This window comes from Natrix helvetica (genome assembly GCF_964273705.1).
Source record: "Natrix helvetica genome assembly, chromosome: 11".
Classification (NCBI taxonomy): Eukaryota; Metazoa; Chordata; class Lepidosauria; order Squamata; family Natricidae; genus Natrix; species Natrix helvetica.
In genome coordinates this window covers 10,459,138-10,480,290 of record NC_138562.1, presented here as the reverse complement: position 1 = coordinate 10,480,290, position 21,153 = coordinate 10,459,138, and positions in this window count along the sequence as shown.

Genomic DNA, 21,153 nt, shown 5'->3' with positions numbered 1-21,153 from the left:
GCCGGCCGGATTCCCCACTAGAATCCGTGTTCTCAACATAAGACTGCCTTTCCATTGGGGTGGGAGGAAAACGCGGCTATCCAGAAAAGGAGGGATTTTTTTGGGGGTGGGTGAGAAAACCGCCTACAGGAAGGCTGAACGGCATCTTGTCCGGCCTGGCATTGCCAAGGGAGCCCCGCTCTCTTCCCAACCATTTAGGCGAAGCCAGGAAGCAAGCCACCACCCTGCTTTGATTAAGAGCGGAGCCCCTCGCGGGCCCTTCGGCTCCCAGGGTCCCCCCTTCCAGACGCAAAGTAGCTCAACAGAAATCTGTAGCGTCTCTAAGCCGACCTTGTCCTCCTCCCACGGGCCGAGCGCAAGGACGGCATGGGTCGCCCTCTCTTCCCTTCCCACACCCCACATCCCACCCAGACTCGAAGTATCTGGGCTTGGCCCAAATCAGGCTCCTGAGAGCCCCCCCCCCCCGGTGACCGGGACTGGGCGCTTCATTTCGGCTCAAATGGCGCGCTCCGAGGCCTTTCCCGACGGGTGGCTTGGGCGAGTTTAAGAGTCGCAGAGAGAGAGATAGAGAGAAAAGAGAGCGAAGAGAGGAGAGGAGGGAAGGGGAGAGGAGGGGGAGTCGCTCCCCCTTAGTACTTCGGAATGGAGTTTCGCCCCTTTTGATTTTTCTCTCGCCGAAAAACAGCAAACAACCAAAGTCCGTCTTAACCCTCCCAAGTCTCAAATCCACTCCGAACGAGCTGATGGGCTGGCTGGGTGAAAATAGCAAGAATCGGGCCCTGTTCTCCAGAGGAGGCCTTGAGTATCCAAGCAAAGGCAAGCGACCCCTCCCCCCAAGGGTAATCCCATTCCCCTCCCACCCCCACCCCACCCCCTTCAAGCCAAATGGCCGCCCTATCTTCCTTTTTTAAAAACCTAGGTGCAAAATCTCTTGGCGATTTGTGGGTGGGTGGGTGGGTGTTCTTTGCCCCTTCCTACTTTCACTTCTCCCGATTTCAACACACACACACAATCACACAAACTCTCTCTCTTACACACACATGCCCACACGCGCGCACATACACACGCACGCCCACCCTATCTGCCTGGAGCTGATTCCCCCCTCCCCGTTTTTCTTTTCTTCTTTTTTTTTCTCTTTCCCCCTCTTTGCATCTAAAGCTGTTCGAGTGGGTCTCTTTAGCTCCAGCCTGTCAGTCTAACTTCCCGAGTGTAACAGATGCTGTACTCGGGCGCCCTTTTCCGCGGGTCCCTTCTATTCAGCCTCGCATAGTTCGCCCCCCGATCCGGGTTTCCATAGAGAGGGGGATAAAAGGGAGGCCAGAATCGCGAATGCGTTGCCCCATGCGGAATAAAAGGACCTCATTCAATAGGCCGACCCCGTCTCAAGGCGAGAGGAGAGAGAGGGAGAGGGGGAGAGAGAGAGAGAGAGACGGCGGTGGTGGGCGGGAAAGGTTTCCTTTTCCAAGGGCGAACAGCGTAACTGTTGCAAGAATAAGTCCAGCGACTTATTTTTCTGCTGGGGGAGACACAGCTTCTTCTTTATAAATCTTTATTTAGAGGAAGAGGAAGAGGAAGGGATTTAAAATAGATAGAGAGATAGATAGAGACACACAAAGAGAGATGTATCTCTCTCTCTCTGTGTGTGTGTATTTGTGTGTGTGTGTGTGTATGTATGTGTATATATCTATATCTATACACACATGCATGTGTATATATGTATATGCATATGAAGAGCCAATTTATGGCATCTACAAAATCGATTCGCTGTTCTTTTGCAACGCGTTAGGCTTTTAAAAGCGGCTCGTTTCCCTGGGACTTTCTCTCTAGCCCCCCCACCCCCGCCCCGCGCTCGCCGTCCCCAAGGGACGAGCTTACTATCACACTTCCCCCGCCACCCGTATACACCCCCAACCACCTTCCCCCCACCACCACCACCTTCGGCTGAACGAAGGGAAACGTGGACCCAAGGCGGAGAAAAGGCGCGCTGACTTGGGAAGCCCAACTCCGAGGCAAGGGAAGGCTTTTGCCGTAAATCTCTCCTTCTCAGCCAAGCAGCGCGCTCAACCAAGCCTGTGCAAATAATAAATAAATAAATAAATAAATAAATAAATAAATAAATAAATAAATAAATAAATAAATAAATAAATAAATAAATAAATAAATAAATAAATAAATAAATAAATAAATAAATAAATAATAAATAAATAAATAAATAAATAAATAATAAATAAATAAATGCCCAGCCGCCATCAGAGACCTCTGTTATAACTTTGCATTAATAGTGGTGGGCGCGATTAAAGGTGGGACGGGGGGGGGGCGGATTAAGAAATGACAGCCACGCGCGAGTAAAACGCTCCACCCAGAACTGGGAAAGTCCGCGGAGGCTTCAACGGAGCCCCCTTCCCGTCACGTTTCCAAGCGTGGAAGCCCCGTGGAAGTCCGTGGGGACTGAGTTGGGAGGGCTAGAGCTCCGCTCGTGGGGCCGTGGTGGCGAGCTTTCCCGCCGACGCGTCCCTTTTTAGAGGCCTGCTCAGCGTGGGGGGGGGGGCGCGATCCGAGGGTTGGTGCACCTTTTTTCAGCGCCGGGCAGGTAGATTTGTGGGAGATCAGAGGCAGCTCCCGGAGACCGCAGACTGGTATGTAAGCACCTGTGTGAGAGAGAGGGAGAAGGAGAGAGAGGGAGGGAGGGATGAAGGAGGGAAAGAGAGAGGGAGAGACTAGGAGGGAGGGAAGGAGAAGGAGGGAGAGGGAGAGAGAGAGAGAGAATATTTTTTTTTGCTGAATTGGTGTGTGCCGCCTTTTGCCAGATCTTTGAAGGCGGCGTGCAAACGTACAAGTTTAAGGAACTAGATGCGAATTTGAAGGAAGGGACCCTATTGGATTTATTTCCCAGCCAACCTGCATTTAAGGTGTGCCGAGAGAGTCGGGAAACGAAAGAAAAGGGGTGTGTGTGTGTGTGGGGGGTGAGCCTAGCAGACGCGAGTGCTGAAGTGCATGCACGCATACCGGGTATTAAGAAAAACGGGCGTCTGAACAGAACGCGCCTTGGGCGAGTCGCTTGTTTGCTTGCTTGCGTCCTCTCGTAGAAGGGGGAAGAAGGGGAGCCTAACAGGATGAAACTGGACCTACGTCCCCCCCTCCTCCATCCCCTCCGGGGCTACAGGGAAAGGGAGAAAACCCTCCCTCCCTCTCCGCCCCCGCGTTGCAGACTGGATGGGGCGCAATTCTAAATGGCAACTTCTTTAGAGGCGGCTCAATGGCAAGAAAAGGGGCTGGGAGAAGGACAGAAAGAAACTTTTATTTTCTCCTCCTTCCCCCCTGCGGGTTTCGGTTTTGACTGTGTTTAATACGGCATAAAGATCCCGGCGGGGCGGGGCGGGGGCAGCCGGGCGAGGTTGCGACCCCTGTCAAGAAAACTTCACCTGTTCGCCCAAGTTCACTGGGGAGGCGAGAGAATTTCTCGGCGGTGGGGAAGTTGCAAGTAAAGACGGCGACAACGAGCGCTGGAGAGGAGCAGGAAGAGAACGAAGTGGAGAAGGTAACGAAATGCCAGCAGAAATAGAACGACGGTGGCAAAAGAAAGCAAAGATAGTACCGACAGGAAGAGGCGCCTTGGGCGTAATCCCCAAAACAACTGGAGCACCCCTTGAAGACTATCGTCATGACAGATTCACCACCAGTCCATTGCAAAAGGCAATTTTACTTACAGCAGCTTTCATCCTGAGTTAATATTTGTAACATCACCAAACATCCACATCTGGCTATCCCGGGTCCCTGGGAAGGACAGGACAGGTGGACATAAATGCCAAATTCAGTCTGGACCTCTGCCTCACTGTGCAAACAACCATAATATGCATTATTATTATTATTATTATTATTATTATTATTATTATTATTATTATTATTATTATTATTATTATTATTATTATTATTATTATTATTATTATTATTATTATTATTGCATCAACAGAAGTGTATCACAGCGGCCAGTTGTTTCGCCGGATTTGGCATTAATTACTAGTCAGGCCCCACCCAGGGGCCTAGGACGTCGTAACGTATTTTCGTAATATATGTGCAGATTTATTATTATTATTATTATTATTATTATTATTATTATTATTATTATTATTATTATTATCATCATCATCATCATCATCATCATCATCATCATCATTATTATTATTATTATTATTATTATTATTATTATTATTATACGATTGTATCACAGCGGCCAGTTGATTCGCCGGATTTGGCATTGATTACTAGTCGGGCCCCACCCAGGGGCCTAGGACGTCGTAACGTATTTTCGTAATATACGTGCAGATCTAAGCAGTGCAGCTTTTTGCATTTGACTGATGGTGATTTTGTCAAGTTTTAACTGTTTTAAATGTAATTCCAGTGCTTTTGGAATAGCACCCAGTGTGCCGATTACCACTGGAATTACCACTGCTGGTTTGTGCCATAATCGTTGGATTTCAATTTTTAAGTCCTGGTATTTCGCGACTTTTTCATGTTCCTTCTCCTCAACTCTGCTATCACCTGGTATTGCGATGTCTATGATTGTAACCTTCTTTTTCTCAACCAGTGTGATGTCTGGTGTGTTATGCGCTAGTACTTTGTCTGTTTGTATACGAAAATCCCACAGGATCTTGACCATCTGATTTTCGGTGACTTTTTCAGGCTTATGTTCCCACCAGTTTGTTGTTGTTTTAATATTATAATTTTTGCACAAATTCCAGTGGATCATTTGTGCTACTGAATTGTGCCGCAATTTATAATCAGTCTGAGCGATTTTTTTTACAGCAGCTGAGTATGTGGTCAACAGTTTCATCAACTTCTTTGCAGAGTCTGCATTTGGCATCATCAGAGGATTTTTCGATTTTGGCCTTAATGGCATTTGTTCGGATAGCTTGTTCTTGCGCAGCCAGGATTAGTGACTCTGTTTCTTTCTTTAATGTACCTGTTGTTAACCATAGCCAAGTTTTTTCACTGTCCACTTTATCTTTTATTTTTTCCAGAAATTGACCATGTAAGGCTTTGTTCTGCCAACTCTCCATTCTTGATTTTATCACATCTTTTCTGTATTCTTGTTTCGTCTGTTGGGCCTTCAGTAGATTTTTGTTCTTTACTTCGATTAATAGATGTTCTTGACTTTCTTTTAAATAATCAGCTAGTGCATGTTTTTCTTCTTCAACTATTTGCTTCACTTGTAATAATCCTCTGCCACCTGATTTTCGGGGCAGGTATAGTCTATCGGTGTCACCGCGTGGATGTAAACTGTAGTGCATTGTCATTAGTTTCCTTGTTTTTCGGTCCAAAATGTCCAAATCAGCTTGTGTCCAGTTAACTATACCAGCTGTGTATCTTATAACTGGTATTGCCCAGGTATTTATGGCCTTGATTGTATTTCCACCATTTAATTTAGATTTCAAAATTTTCCTAACTCTGTTGGTGTACTCTCTCCTGACAATATTTTTTACTTGTCCATGTTTGATGTTATCCAACTGCAAAATGCCTAAGTATTTGTAGGCTTCATTTTCGTTGCATTTAATTAGTTGGCCATTGGGCATTTCAATTCCCTCACATGCAGTGATTTTGCCCCTTTTTATGGATACAGTGGCACATTTTTCCATGCCAAACTGCATTGAAATATCGGTGCTGAATACTGGGACAGTGTTTGTCAGTGATTGGATTTCTATTTCTGACTTTCCATAGAGTTTCAAATCATCCATATATAATAAATGTGAAATTTTTTCAGCTTCTTTGGCTGTTTGGTAGCCTAATTTCATTTTTTTTAAGATTACTGATAGTGGGATCATCGCAATGATGAAGAGAAGAGGTGAAAGTGAATCACCCTGGAAAATTCCTCGCTTGATATTAACCATTCCATAGTTCTCATTCCCTACTGCCAACTCAGTTCTCCATTGTTTCATCGCCTTTTCAGTGAAGGATGTAATATTTTTACTAATGCCAGTTGTTTCTAAGCATTTTATGATCCAACTATGTGGCAATGAGTCAAATGCTTTTTTATAATCAATCCAGACCATATTCAAGTTCGTTTTTCTTTTCTTACAATTTTCTAATATCATTTTATCAATTAGGAGCTGATCTTTTGTGCCCCTACTCCTTCTTTTGTTGCCTTTTTGCTCTACTGGCAAGATGTTGTTTGTTTCCAAATAATCCATAATGTTATCTGCAATAATGCCTGTGAGTAATTTAAAGGTTGTTGGCAAGCATGTTATTGGTCTGTAGTTTTCAGGTATTGTTCCTTTAGTTGCATCTTTCTGAATCAAGTATGTTTTTCCAGTTGTCAACCATTCATCAATTTGACCATTTTGTAAAATTTCATTCAGTTGCCTGGCCAACATTGCATGTAAACTGGTCAGATATTTGAGCTATTATTATTATTATTATTATTATTATTATTATTATTATTATTATTATTATTATTATTATTATTATTATTATTATTATTATTATTATTATTATTATTATTATTATTATTATTATTATACTATTGTATCACAGCGGCCAGTTGATTCGCCGGATTTGGCATTGATTACTAGTCGGGCCCCACCCAGGGGCCTAGGACGTCGTAACGTATTTTCTTAATATACGTGCAGATCCAAGCAGTGCAGCTTTTTGCATTTGACTGATGGTGATTTTGTCAAGTTTTAACTGTTTTAAATGTAATTTCAGTGCTTTTGGAATAGCACCCAGTGTGCCGATGACCACTGGAATTACCACTGCTGGTTTGTGCCATAATCGTTGGATTTCAATTTTTAAGTCCTGGTATTTCGCGATTTTTTCATATTCCTTCTCGGCGACTCTGCTATCACCTGGTATTGCGATGTCTATGATTGTAACCTTATTTTTCTCAACCAGTGTGATGTCTGGTGTATTATGTGCCAGTATTTTATCCGTTTGTATGCGAAAATCCCACAAATAATAATAATAATAATAATAATAATAATAATAATAATAATAATAATAATTATTTACTTTATTTACTTTATTTATTAAACATGAATCTCAGTCAACTGAACATTCAAAAATGCATTATAAATACCAAGTGACTGGTGCTAATGGCTGATACGGGTTGCTGCCAGCATCCTAGATATCAATTAAGTATCTTCTTAAAATATAAGACGTTCCTAGTAGCACAGTTTTTTGCAGTTCCGCTGGTGTTATTGCAGGAAGCCGCAATTTATTGATGTGTTTTGTAAAATTCTTGGACATGGTACCAAGTGCCCAATGGGTATCACTGTTATTATTATTAATATTAGTATTAATATTATTTTTGTGCTTTTACTTAGTCTTTATTTACAATCTTTTCCATCACACACATTATATTTTTATAATATTATTATTAATATTTCTTTTATTCATTAAACATGAAACTCAGTCAAGTGAACATTTAAAGATGTGTTGCAAATACCATTGACTCATTATTATTATTATTATTATTGTTGTTGTTGTTGTTGTTGTTGTTATTATTATTATTATTATTATTATTATTATTTACTTTTATTCATTTAACTTGAAACTTAGTCAAGTGAACATTTAAAGATGTGTTGCAAATATCATTGACTCGTTGTTATTATTATTATTATTATTATTATTATTATTATTATTATTATTATTATTATTATTATTATTATTATTATTATTATTATTATTATTATGAAACTCAGTCAACAGAACATTTAAAAATGTATCACAAATATTATTGCCACTAATGGTTGCTGCGGGTTGCTGCCAGCATCCTTGTTATCAGTCAAGTATCTTCTTTAAAAATTACTATTCTTATTCATCGCACAATCAGCCAAATGTTCAGTACGGGTTTGGCATTTTTGTCTACCTATCAAATCCTTACCAAAGACCTGGGATAAGCAAATCTGGATGTTTGAAAGTGTTTTAGATATGGTCGCAGGATGGAAGCAGTTCCAAGTAAAGCCGCCTTCTGCAGTTGACTGATGGCAAATTTGTCAATGCCCAGGGCGTTCAAGTGGCGCTCCAGTTGTTTTGGGACTGCACCAAAGGCGCCTATGACTATTGGTGCTACTCTTGCTTGCCTTTGCCATAATCGTTCTATTTCTATTTGTAGGTCTTTGTATTTTGTTATCTTCTCCAGTTCTTTCTCTTCTATTCTGCTGTCTCCAGGCACTGCCACGTCCACTATCCAGACTTTTTTGTCTTTCTGTTGTTGTTGCTGTTGTTGTTGTTATCTGGATGCCATACCAAAACATCTTGGAGGGGGCTGGAAACACCTGCACATCGACAATATTTCCATTAGTAAATTGCGAAAAGCCACTTTGCTTGAATCCTCAGATATGCTACATCCATACATTCTTGGGAAGAACTGGATGAGTAAGAGGGCCAACACAGACTAAAAGACTGACAGCTGCAACTTCACATTGTTGTGTACATAATAACGCCAACTGGAAGGAAAAGTGAAGGGGGGGGGGAAGCCAAAGGGGAAAAAAAAAGAGACAAATAGAACAGTGTATTATGGAGGTTTTAGCTCTTTTTCAGGCAAGCTGGTTAGATTTTCTGTTTTCTGTCCTGTTTCCAGATTCCTCCCTCCTCACTTGCATCTCACTTATGTACTCAAGATAATCTAGTTTTAGGCAAGGATGGAGGTTTAATTTAAGCCTGGAGGGGAGAGTAGGATAATGTATGGCAAAACAATTCCAGGAGTCAGTTAGCAGAAATGGGGAGGCCTTTGTGTGTTCCCTGGGAATATTGTAGGGATTTTTCTTCTTCTGGAAACCAAAAGGGCAGGAGAATCATTTTGGGAGGGCCAAAACCCATCTTCTCCCAACCACAGCTTTAATTTGGGGGGTGGGGATTCATCCAGCATCATCTTGGCCCAATTCACAGCAGCTATTCAAGTTCGGCTGCTTTTAATCTATACAAAATTGCCTTCGGCCTGAGACCCTGGAATAAAAACCATAACAACAACAACAACAACAGCAACAACAACATTTTAAGAAGATACCTGGTTGATACCTAGGATGCTGGCAGCAACTCCGTATCAACCATTAGCCCCAGTCAATGGTATTTGCGAATATTAGACATAAAGATATAACATCTTGGTTTGGTGAAGATGTGAGAATCAGAGTTGAAGTCCACCCTTCTAAAACTTGGCAACCAACCACTGATCAAAATATCTCAGCTGGTCCACAATAATTAGGTAATCTTCCTCCCCACCTCTTTATTGCCATTAATCCCTCCTTTCCTCCTTCCCTTCCCCCCTTTCTATTTTTCCTTCCTTCCTTCCTATTTCTCCTTTCTTCCTTCCCCCCTGCCTCCCTCTCGCCTTTCTATTTTTCCTTCCTTCCCTCCTTTCTATTTCTCCTTCCTTCTTTCTGTTTATACTTCATCCCTCCCTCCCTTCCCTCCATCTTTTCTATTTTCCTTCCTTTCCTTTCTTTTCTTCCTTCTATCCCTCCCTTCTATTTTTACTTCCTTTCCTTTTGTATTCCTCCTTCCTTCCTTCCTCCCTCCATCCATCCCTTCCTTCTATTTTTACTTCCTCCCTCTCTGCCTCCCTCTCTTCCCTCCCTCCCTTCCCTCCCTTTCTATTTTTCCTTCCTTTCATTTCCATTTCTCCTTTTTCCCCTTCCCTCCCTCCCTTTCTCTACTTTCCCTCTTTCCAAATGTGCAATAAACCTGATTCAGACTTGGTTAGGAGACCACAAGGGTGATAAACTACACTCAGACATTGCAAACCACCCTAGAACAAGGCAGGAGCAAACTATTTTCCCATTTCTGCAAAAAAAAAAAAAAAAAAACCCAACCCTCAACAAATACACGACCTATCCATTCAATTCCAGGAGCTGAAGTGAGCTGGTAGGTGAGTTTACCTACTTTGCCCCAAGAGAAAACCTCTCAGGCATTTCAGCTATGGCAGTTGAGACAGAGTCTCTTCTCTTTCTCACTGTGCCAGACAGTATCAACTGAAGCACTTCTGGGTAGGAGCTGGTGTGTTTGTGAGCAAAAGTCATCCAAGAGTTCTTCCCCCAAGTTGTTTCATCTGGTGATTAGTAGCCAGGCACTTCCCTTGGAGCTCTGGAGCCGCATGTGGCTCTTTCATCCCTCTGCTGCAGCTCCCTGTTGCCCATTGGCTCCACAATTGATAGAGCTTTTGGTTAGGACAGGTAAACAGAAAAGGACACCATGCTAGGAGGAGACTCTATGGTGGGGGAACCGGACTTCCGGTTGGCTCCAGAATTAAGGGGGGGGGGGGACTTCCGGTTAGGACCTTTGTGGCTCTTTGAGTGTTTTAGGTTGCTGACCCCTGTCTTGGAGTAAAGAGAGTAGACATGACCCCTTTTTGAAGTCAAAGTACCCTGATATGTGCTCTCAAATTGACCGGTTAATTTTTATGGGTAGCAAACTTCTGAAAACTTCTTCTCACCTGTTTTTGAAAGAGGTGGAAAGAATGAGAATAGGAATCTAGCATGCGTTGCGGGGGGGGGGGGCAAGATGGGGGGGGTGGAGGGAGAAAGAGGTGAAGCCTCCTAAACCCCTGAACAAAAAGTCCAATACACATTTTCCTTTCCTGCTTTCGCCTCCTCGTCCTTCTTCCTGGAAAAGAAAATGAATAAAAGACATGGAAGAAGCAGCATGCCCGGATTTTAGTTTTCAGGATAAAGTGTCATTTCTGAGCCTTAGAATGTACAATCCTCACCAAGGCCAACACAGGGCAACAAAAACGCACAAAGCTCATCCCACTTGACTTAAGCTGTTTAATCAGCTTGTTGGAGAGGTGTCCGAAACAGCTGGCCATCGGTTTCTAAACAATCACATTGGGATGCTAGTGGATAGATTATTGTTCGAAATCCTTTGGAAGCCGTGTGGACATCCTTGGGGTGTCGGGGGGGGGGCATTGATTCCAAGTGAATCTGGATTAGATCGGAAGCGTTTCACCCTGGAAATCAAAACATCTGTGAGCCCAGCCAGAACACAACACACAAACACACACACACACACACACACACACACACACACACGAGTTTTAAATCTGGGAGAATCAATCCATTTTTATTGCACTAAAATGGCTTTAATAGTAAATCTGCTTTGTAAACTTGGAGACCCTCGACAGCATTGGCTTCCTCCGAGGATGAGCAAGGGTGCTTCTGTCCATTTCAGCACCATCCCACCCTGAGGCTCTTTGTGCATTTCCTTTGCAGTCTTCCAAAAGCTGTCTCCTCTGCACCAGTTGTACCTTCTGAAAGCTCTTCCGGGGGGAGCCCCATGTAGAGCACATCACAGTAGTCCAAGTGTGAGATGATAAGGGCTTAAATGACTAAATGTAGGGACTTATATATGAAACCAGGAGGAGGAGGAACAAGAGAAGGAGAAGGAGAGAAGGAGAAAGAGAAGGGGAGAAGGAGATGGAATAAGAGAAGAAGAGGAGAGGGGGGGAGAGAAAGAGGAGAAGGAGGAACAAGAGGAGAAGGAGGGGAGGGAGAAAAGGAGGAGGAGGAACAAAAGAAGGAGAAGAAGAGGATGAGGAGAAGGAGGAAGAGAAAGAGAAGGTGAGGAGGAGGAACAAGAGGAGAAAAAGGAGGGAGGGAAGGAGGAGGAGGAACAGGAGAAGGAGAAGAAGAGGATGAGGAGAAGGAGAAGGAGGAGATGAGGAGAAGGAGGAAGAGAAAGAGAAGGGGGAAGGAGAAGGAGAGAGAGGAACAAGAGGAGGAGGAGAAGGAGGAATAAGAGAAAGGGGAAGGAGGGGTAGGGAGGGGAGGAGGAGGGGTGTGTGTACATTTGGGAATAAGCAAGATATTACCATATTCACCACTGCACTTGGGGGCTAATGGCTGAGATTTTTAATCACGCTCCGTGTGTGTGGGACATTGCAATAGGTTCTGGCATTAGATCGTGCTTCCTGTTGTATCTTGGCTTTTGGAGCAGATACCGAGTAAGGCCCTGAGTATTCATGAATAGAATCCGGTGCCTGAGATCAAACCTTCTTTGGTCACTCTAAGCTGGCCTGGGATCCTGCCTTGGTAGCCCTCCTCCTTAATCCTCTTTCCTTCCTTTCCTTTCTCTGCTTTCTCATCACCTGCTGCTTCTCCAAACTGCTTAGAACTGGCAACCTAGTGAACTTAATTCACTAGGTTTGCCAGCCAACCTAGTGAATTAAGAAGCTTGTCTCTCTCTCTCCTTTCTCTCTCTCTCCCTCTCTCCCTCTCTCTCTCTCTCTCTCTCTCTCCTTTCTCTCTGTCTCTCTCCTCTGTCTCTCTCCTCTCTCTTTTCTCTCTCTCCTCTCTCAACTCTCCTCTCTCCCTCCCACCTCTCTCCCCCCTCTCCCTGTGCTTAATTTATGTTTTATCGTTGGTTTAGCCTTCTGATTTGATTGCCTTAGTAATGCAGGTTGCCTCCAGCTGCTGATGGTACAGCTTTAATTCTGTTTTAAAGGTCATGTAAACATGTGCCGGTAGCAGAAGGAATGCAAATGCAATCTCTCTTTCCCCCATCCCATAATAATGGAGCCTCCTGTTCAGCCTTTGACTAGAAAATGAACAGGAGGATGCCCTAGCTGTGGAAGAAGAATTAACACATAGAACTACAACCCTGAGAAAACATGGTCCTTACCTTTACTCCTGCAAAGAAAGTAATAATTGTAGCAGCTACTACTGCTAGTAGTAGCCCAGTTTCTTTCCTTTTCTATTGGTTATATGATATAAAGATTGGGAGATCTTTGTGATGGCTACTTCCATAATATTATAACTTGTTCGGTGACCAAGCTAGCAAATGAATTTATATAAAATACTAAACTGGGTTTTAATTTGGGTCAGGCTATCTTTAAAATTGGTTAGTGTGTGTGTGTGTGTATAAGGAGATAATTTGTACACTGTAGGAAGGGAGAAACTTTCATCTGTCAGGGGAACAGTGCCGTTCTAACGGGGTGGGGTTGACCTGGGAACTTTTCCTGAAAGTTGGCTCGGTGACTTTGGGCCAATTACCAGGAGATGGTGAGTTCTAGTCATCAGCTGGGTAAATTTGGCCAATCACCAGGAGAGGGTGATTTCTAGTCCCACTTTAGGCACCAGTCAGCTTCCAACATGAAAACTGGATGAGTTCCATCCATCAAAGAAGTAAACTCAACGATGCAACTGGATTCCATCTTTCACTGGAGAATCTCCACTTGACCTCATTTCCCAAAACAATGATGGTGGGAAGGGGACAATTTTACTTCCCTGAGTTGAAAGATTTTATGTTGAACCCTGAATTAAAAAGTCTATGGAGATTCTCAGTCATCCAGGCCATGGCTGTCCCAAAGGTGCTTTTTCAAGAGGCAACAGAACTTTTTGGGTTTTGCTATGAAGACGTTTTGCTTCTTCAGCTCAGACTATCTTCAGCTCTGGCTGAAAAAGCTTTTGGGATGAGAAACGAAACATCTTCAAAGAAAAGCCAGAAAAAAGTCCAGTTGTCTCCTGAAAAGGACAATCTGAATTTAAGAAGTCCCCATTTTTTTCCTTTTATTTTTACGTCACTTAGAAAAGCTGCCCGTGTTAATTTTCTGTGGTTGTGATGGCAAAGTACTGCAGGACTCTCTGCTTCCTGCTTATTCCTTCTGCTTCTTTATTTCAAAACAGTGGAATATAGGATCAGAGGCAAAAGGGGTACAATCCAAAACGCCAGTTCAAAACAGAGCGAAAATGGACGGCGGGACATTCTTGCTTAGACAAAGACTAAATACAGCCTACGAATCAATAGAAGATAAAGTCAGCAGGGGCGATCCATCAAATTTTACATCTGAGAAAGCTGTAATGCTTTCAGAAGACTACTGTAATACATCATCATAAGTGGCCTGATGCAATCTGGTCAAAATTGCATTCTTCGGTGGAGGAGCAACAGCGCAGGCAGCCTGCCTCTAAACCAGACAGAAACAGAATCCACACAACACAACGGAGGTCTTGAAGGATATTTTGCAACTTTGCAATTGCAAATGCCCTTTAAAGCAGATTTCCCCAATTTTATGGACCGGCTATTTGGGGGGGGGGGGGTTCCGTGTGAACAGTCTGCAAGTGCATGCACATGTCCCAGTTCCGAATGGCTCGTGGCCCGGGGTTGGGGACAAATTCTACCACACAAATGAGTCCATTACAGTACACATAGCCCTTGACCCACAATCATTCATTTAGTGTTTGTTCAGAGTTACAGTGTTAAAAAAGTGACTCAAGACTGACCCTCACCATTGCAAACCACTGCAGCCTCCGCACGGTTGCAGGATCAAAATTTGGGCACTTTGGAACTTGCAGCATCCACAAAGTAGAGGGAGCTAAGCTATTCTCCAAAGCCCCTGAGGGTAGGACAAGAAGCAATGGGTGGAAACTAATCAAGGAGAGAAGCAACCTAGAAACAAGGAGAAATTTCCTGACACTGAGGAAAATGAACCACTGGAACAGCTTGCCTCCAGGGGTTGTGAATGTTCCAAGACTGGAAGTTTTTAAGAAGAGATTGGACCACTATTTGTCTGAAATGCTGTAGGTTTCCTGCCTAAGCAGGGGGTTGGACTAGAAGACCTCCAAAGTCCCTTCCAACTCTGTTATTCTATTCTATTCTATTCTATTCTGTTCTGTTCTGTTCTGTTCTGTTCTGTTCTGTTCTGCTCTGCTCTGCTCTGCTATGCTCTACTCTACTTTATTCTTATTCTTATTCTAACCCTTACTCTTACTTTTATTCTTCTATCCCATGATCACATTTTGGTCATTACTGACCTTCCCAATGTCTGACAAGTCAAGGGGGGGGGGAGTCACTTATTGACCCTGTGATTCATTTAACATCTGGGACAAAAATGTCCTAAAATGGGTGTAATTCACTTAAAAACCACCTTGCTTGTAATGGAAATTCTGGCCCCGATTGTGGTCATAAGTCAAAGGGCCACTTGCAGTCTGATCTGGATATCAATAGAACCTGGATGGTGAATGGAGACATCTAGCCTCATCTTGTCAATGGCTGCCTTGCCTTGAACCTTCCGTTAGCTCAGTCCATTGGCCACAGTAGCTGGGGCTCATGGGAGCTGTAGTCTTAAGGATAATCAATTGAACTCAGTTGGCAAAATGCTCTTTTGCTTCACTCTGACTCTCATTGTCCATCACTGCAATTCTAAATAGAACTGAAACTTTGTGTTGTTGTTGTTAGTTGGGAAGTCATGTCCAACCCATCATGAACCCATGGATAACGTTCCTTCAGGCCTTCCTGTCCCCTACCATCCCCTGGAGTCCATTTAAGCTCACACCTATTGCTTTGGTGTCTCCATCCAGCCTCCTCATTCTCTGTCGTCCTCTTCTTCTTTTGCCCTCCATTGTTCCCAGCACGAGGCTCTTCTCCAGTGAGTCCTTCCTTCTCATTAGGTGGCCAAAGTATTTAAGTTTTCTGTTCAAGATCTGGCCTTCTAAAGAGCAGTCAGGGTTGATCCCCTCTGGGTCTGACCGGTTTGATTGCCTTGCAGTCCAAGGGAGTCGCAGGAGTCTTCTCCAGCACCAGAGTTCAAAGGCCTCCATTTTTTGGCGCTCAGCCTTTCTTATAGTCCAACTTTCACAGCCATCCATTGCAACTGGGAAAACCACAGCCTTGACTATGCACATTTTTATTGGCAGGGTGATGTCTCTGCTTTTTAGAAACTTTGCATGCATGTATTTATATCTTTTTGGTGGCCTTTCTGAATGTAAAAAAAAAAATCTAACCATTCATTTATTCTAAAGATAAGTTGTTTAAATTTTTAAAAAAGGATGTTGGGTAAAATGTTTAGATTTGTTTGATGCCAGGCTGACTTGCTGTTGTCTCCTGCCACCTGTCCCTATTTGATGGATCATTTGGGGCAGCCGTCACTGCTGCACCCTGATCTCTGACCTCCAACTGTCAGTCTCTGTAGACAATGGTAAAGGGATACTGGAAGTTGTAGTTCAGCCAGGTTTGGAGAGATGCGGCTTTCTTTAATAGGATTTGGGAGAAGTTTCTTGTGGTCGCTTCATCCAATGCCCCGCTGCCCCCTATTTCTAAGGTCAATTCTAGTGAAGAAAAGCGATTAGGAAGAAACAACAAACATTTCGGCTAAGATTAATCTTTTATTGTGCACTGCTAGCATGGGGAAACTCTGAAAATTCCTCCATTACAATTCTTTGCAAATTTGTGTCATAGTGCTTCAGCTGGTATAAATAGAGTTTAATAAGAAAATCTGGCTTAATTTTAGGAAGGATCATGCCTCATCTCTTTCACTCCTTGCTCTAATTGAAGAAATCATGTGCCATTGTTGGATATAAAAGGAATGATTTTACAATTTACCTTGAAGGCAGCTTCTAATCATAAAATAGCACTGCATCTATGTAAACCTCTAGCAATAGGAAAAAATTAAAGGTGCGTCCATTTGCCATGTTGACTAAGGAGAATGGGAGCTGTAGTCCAACTTTTGTGATCCAATCAGGGACGTCTCTGCTTTTTAACCAATTGCTTAAGGTCAAGTGAGATATAATTTAAACAAGCAAAATCTATATATATATAAGTGCGAAAACACTCACACAAGTATCATGAAATCTCCAGAACTGTAAGGCCTACGAACTTGAAATTTGGCATGTATGTTCCTCTTGGCTTCTAGGTGCTTGCTAAGAAAGGATTTTTTTTTGAAATGACAATCAAATCATTAATATTTCTTAAACAGTAATGCACATGCTCTGATGCTAAGGAGTTCTACTCCCCCTCCCCACCTGAAAAGAACTCTGTTCCAACTGGCAGTTGCCTCACATTCTATCTCAGTTCAAACTGGCAGACATTCCACTCCTTCACTCAGGAGTTTCTCTGGGGCTCCTTATAAGTACTAAATGTCAGTACCTCACCAAAATGTCTACGCCTTCCACCACCTATGGAACTGCTTCCGGATTCAAGGCGGTGGGAGCGATATTCCCTTATGAGTTTAAATCACCAACCACCACTGAGCCAATGGATTGTGAACAGAATTTCTCCTGCATAGCCCGATCACCTAATTTTGTTGCGAAGCATGGGTATCCAGCTAGTCTGTAATAAAGTAGATCTCTGATGTTTGCGAAGGCAGCTAGAAAGACAGAGGAGGTCACTCTGGCTTCAAAATAGAGGGTTATGCCGTACAAACCCTCAGCAAAAGTTTGTAACAGTCAGACCGGTTTCCAGAGGAAAGGGCAATTCTAATTCTTTTTTTAAAATAGATTTTTAGTGTTTTTTTCCATCTATAACAACTTTCAATCATCACATTGATATTGTTGTGTCATCATACCTATATATATATATATATCGGTCTTATATTGCTTCTACATTTATATACATTCATTTACAATTCTATGCATTTCTCTATTGCTTCTTGGCTAAATTAACTTTATTTCTGTTATACAACCATTTATACCAATTATCCCAAATTTCATAGTAGTCAGACTCTTCTTTGTCCTTTAATCTTAATGTTAATTTATCCACTTCTGCACAGTCTAGAATTTTCTGAATCACTAATTCATCTGGGGGAATATTGCTCTGTTTCCAACATTGGCCAAACGTTATTCTGCAGTAGTCAAGAAGTGTATTAATATATATTTAATTTTCTTTCTATATTTCCCCTTAGTTATTCCCAGCAGGAAAAGTTCCAGTTTATATTCTATTTGTTCGTCTGTCATTTATTGTATCCATTTCCAAATTTTAATCCATTTTTTTTGAGTTTCCGGGCAGGCTCACCACATATGATAGAAAGTCCCTTGTATTTTTTTTTGCACTTCCAATTCTAATTCTTAACTAACTACTACAGGTAATCCTCAACCTATGTCCACATTGAGACCAGAGTTTCTGTGGCTAAGCTGATAAGTGAAGAAATGCACCCAATTTTATGACCATCTTTTTTTTTGCCGCGATTCTTAAGGAAACCACTGCAGTTGTTGAGCAATTCAGATGGTCATTAAGGAAGCGCATCTTCTCCCATTGAGTTTGCTTGTTGAAAGCTTGTTGGAAATAGTGCTCATGTGACCTCCAGGATGCTGCATTTTAGCCAACACAAATAGTTGTCCAACCTCTTCTTAAAATTCTCCAGTGTTGGAGCACCCAACACTAGGGAAGTTTCTTCCCTAGGTCTAGGTTGGGTCATTCCTTGATGACTTTCCATCCATTACTTTTTGTCTTGCCTTCTGGTGCTTTGGAGAATAGCTTGACTCCCTCTTCTTTGTGGCAACCCCTGAGATATTGGAAGACTGCTATCATGTCTCCCCTAGTCCTTCTTTTCATTAAACTAGACCTACCCAGTTTCTCCAACCGTTCTTCATCTTTTTTAGCCTCCAGTCCCCTCATCATCTTTGTCGCTCTTCTCTTCTCTCTTTCTAGAATCTCAACATCTTTTTTTCATATTGGGGCGACCAAAACTGGATGCAGTATTGCAAGTGTGGCCTTACCAAGGCATTAGAAAGTGGTATTAACACTTGACGGGATCTTGATTCTTCTAGCCAAGGACTGCGTTGGCTGTTTTGGCAGCAAAAAAATAATAATGGATATTGTTATTAGACCACACTACAATCAGTGCTAGGGACACGGTTGCTCAGTGGCTAAGACTCTGAGCTTGTCAATCAGATAGGTCGGCAGTTTGGCAGTTCAAATCCCTAGCGTCACATAATGCAGTGAGATCCCGTTACTTGTCCCAGTTTCTGCCAACCTAGCAGTTCGAAAGCATATAAAAAATGCAAGTAGAAAAATAGGGACCACCATTGGCGGGAAGGTAACGGCGTTCTGTGCACCTTTGATGTTTAGTCATGCCAGCCACATGACCACGGAGATGTCTTTGGAGAGCACTGGCTCCTCGGCTTTGAAATGGAGATGAGCACTTCCCCCTAGAGTCGGGAACAACTAGCACATATGTGCGAGGGGAACCTTTACCTTTACCTTACAATTAGTGCTAACTCTGAACTGTTATATGAGTGGGTTCATGTGCATATTTTGTATAGTCAGCCGATTAACAAAATGAAATCCATTCATTTATTTTCCTCCATTCTGAAAACGTTGGCAAGCTCTGCTCTTTAAATTGCCTAGGGAGAGAGTGCAGATCTCCAAAGACTTGAATAGACCCTATGAGTTTGAAATTATCTTTTTTTTTGTTTAACCAACTCCCAGCATCCACTGCAAAATGTATTTTAGGCTTTCCTATCTTTGAACAAACTAGCCATGCCCTAGAGAGGTACCGATGCTTGTTTGAAAAATATGAAGACTTGTTATAAGAAAAGAAAATTAGACTATTAATAAAATTAAGACATGTTAGCAGTTGTCCGAAGTTCCCATAGACATTCAGAATGCAAGTGTCCGAATTAGTTGCTAGAGGCGGTGGCATACAATTTTGGGGCTATAAATACATAAATAAATAAATAAGGACCCTGACCTTGGTTTGGGAGATTAGAAAGCCCTGTTTCTTGGAATATGTTTTGGAGTATTAACCTGGCTTTTGCAGAATTAATTAGAGTTCCATCTGCAATTTTTTTTTCTAATTATCAGAAGACTCCTCAAACGTAGGACTGCAATAAATTATGAACAGCTGTCTGGTCAATGAAAGTTTTAATAGAAGAGAATATTTGTAGCTCAGGGTTGAAATGAAAGCTTGGTTGTTTTCTTGCAGAACTAGTACAATATATAAAAGAGTTAAGTACAGGTGTGCATACAGTCCTAGTATATGAACAGAGAGAAAACATCCCACCTGAGCCGGAGACCCTACACCATTTCTGATAGATGGCAGTCCAGTCTCTTCTTGAAAGTTTCCAATGATGAAGGCAACTTGCTTGATTGTTCTCACTGTCAGAAAATTCCTCCATATTTCCAGGTTGAATCTCTCCTTATTTCCATCCATTATTCCTTGTCTGGCCTTCAGGTACTTTGGAAAATAGCTTGACCCCCTCCTCTCTGTGGCAGCCCCTCAAATATTGGAAAACTGCTATCATGTCTCCCCTGGTCCTTCTCTTCACTAGACTAGCCATGCCCAGTTCCTGCAACTGTTCATTGTATGTTTTAGTCTTTAGTCCCCTAATCTTCTTGGTTGCTCTTCTCTGTACTTTTTTAAAGAGTCTCAACATCTTTTTTACAGTGTGGTGACCAAAACTGGATGCCGTATTCTAGGTGTGGCCTTACTAAGACTTTATAGTTTGGTATTAGTACCTCACTTGATCTTGATTGTATCCCTTTGTTAATGCAATTTAGGATTATATTGGCTTTTTTTGGCTGCCACTGCACACGTCTGGCTCACATTTAACTGGTTGTCCACTAAGACTCCAAGATCCCTCTCACACAATCACTGCTATTAATAAGGTGACCAACCGTCCTCCTTTAGGGAGGACAGTCCTTCTTTAATAAGTTCTGTCCTCCCTTGAAAAGTGTCCTCCTACATGTCCTCCTTTTTGATATTTGAAGGCTAATCTGTTGCGCGTTATGTGACGTATTTTATTAAACAGTTTTTAATGGTGTTTTTTTTACTTCATCGCAAGTATATTGAACAGATATTGAATCTTGTGTTGAATTTTTATCTAAAGAAATGCTAGACATTAAAATAGACGACAATTGTCTCTTTGAAGAAATTAGAAGACTGAATGTATATTTAAATTCTGAAAAATTAATACAATGGGAAAATCAACATGTTGAAATTGATAAAAGATGGGTGGATATTTTCAGCCATTTCAAAAATGAACATATTCCATGTGAACATTTATTTATACTTGTTCAATTTACGTTGTGTTGCCCTGGAACTAATGCAGCAGTTGCAAGAGTTTTTTTTCAATTGCCAATGATTTTTCGACAAGTGAGAAATCGAGATTGAATGTTGATACTCTAGCTGCAGCACTTGCCGTAAAATTCAATATGAAGGATATTTCTTGTTCAGATATTTCCAATATATTGTTAGAAGATGATACATTGACAAAAATATTAATTCAATGGAAAAGTACTCATTTAAATAATAGTTAACAGGCATGTAAGCATAATTACAATATAAAATGTTGCAAATGTTTTTATTATGCATATATCATATTTTAGTGTATTATTGTTGCAATGAATAAAATATTTCTTTTATTTACGATATATTTTTTCAAATTTATTTGTCCTCCTTTTCATTGTAAAAAAGTTGGTCACCTTACTATTAAGCCTGGTTTCACCCAGTCTATA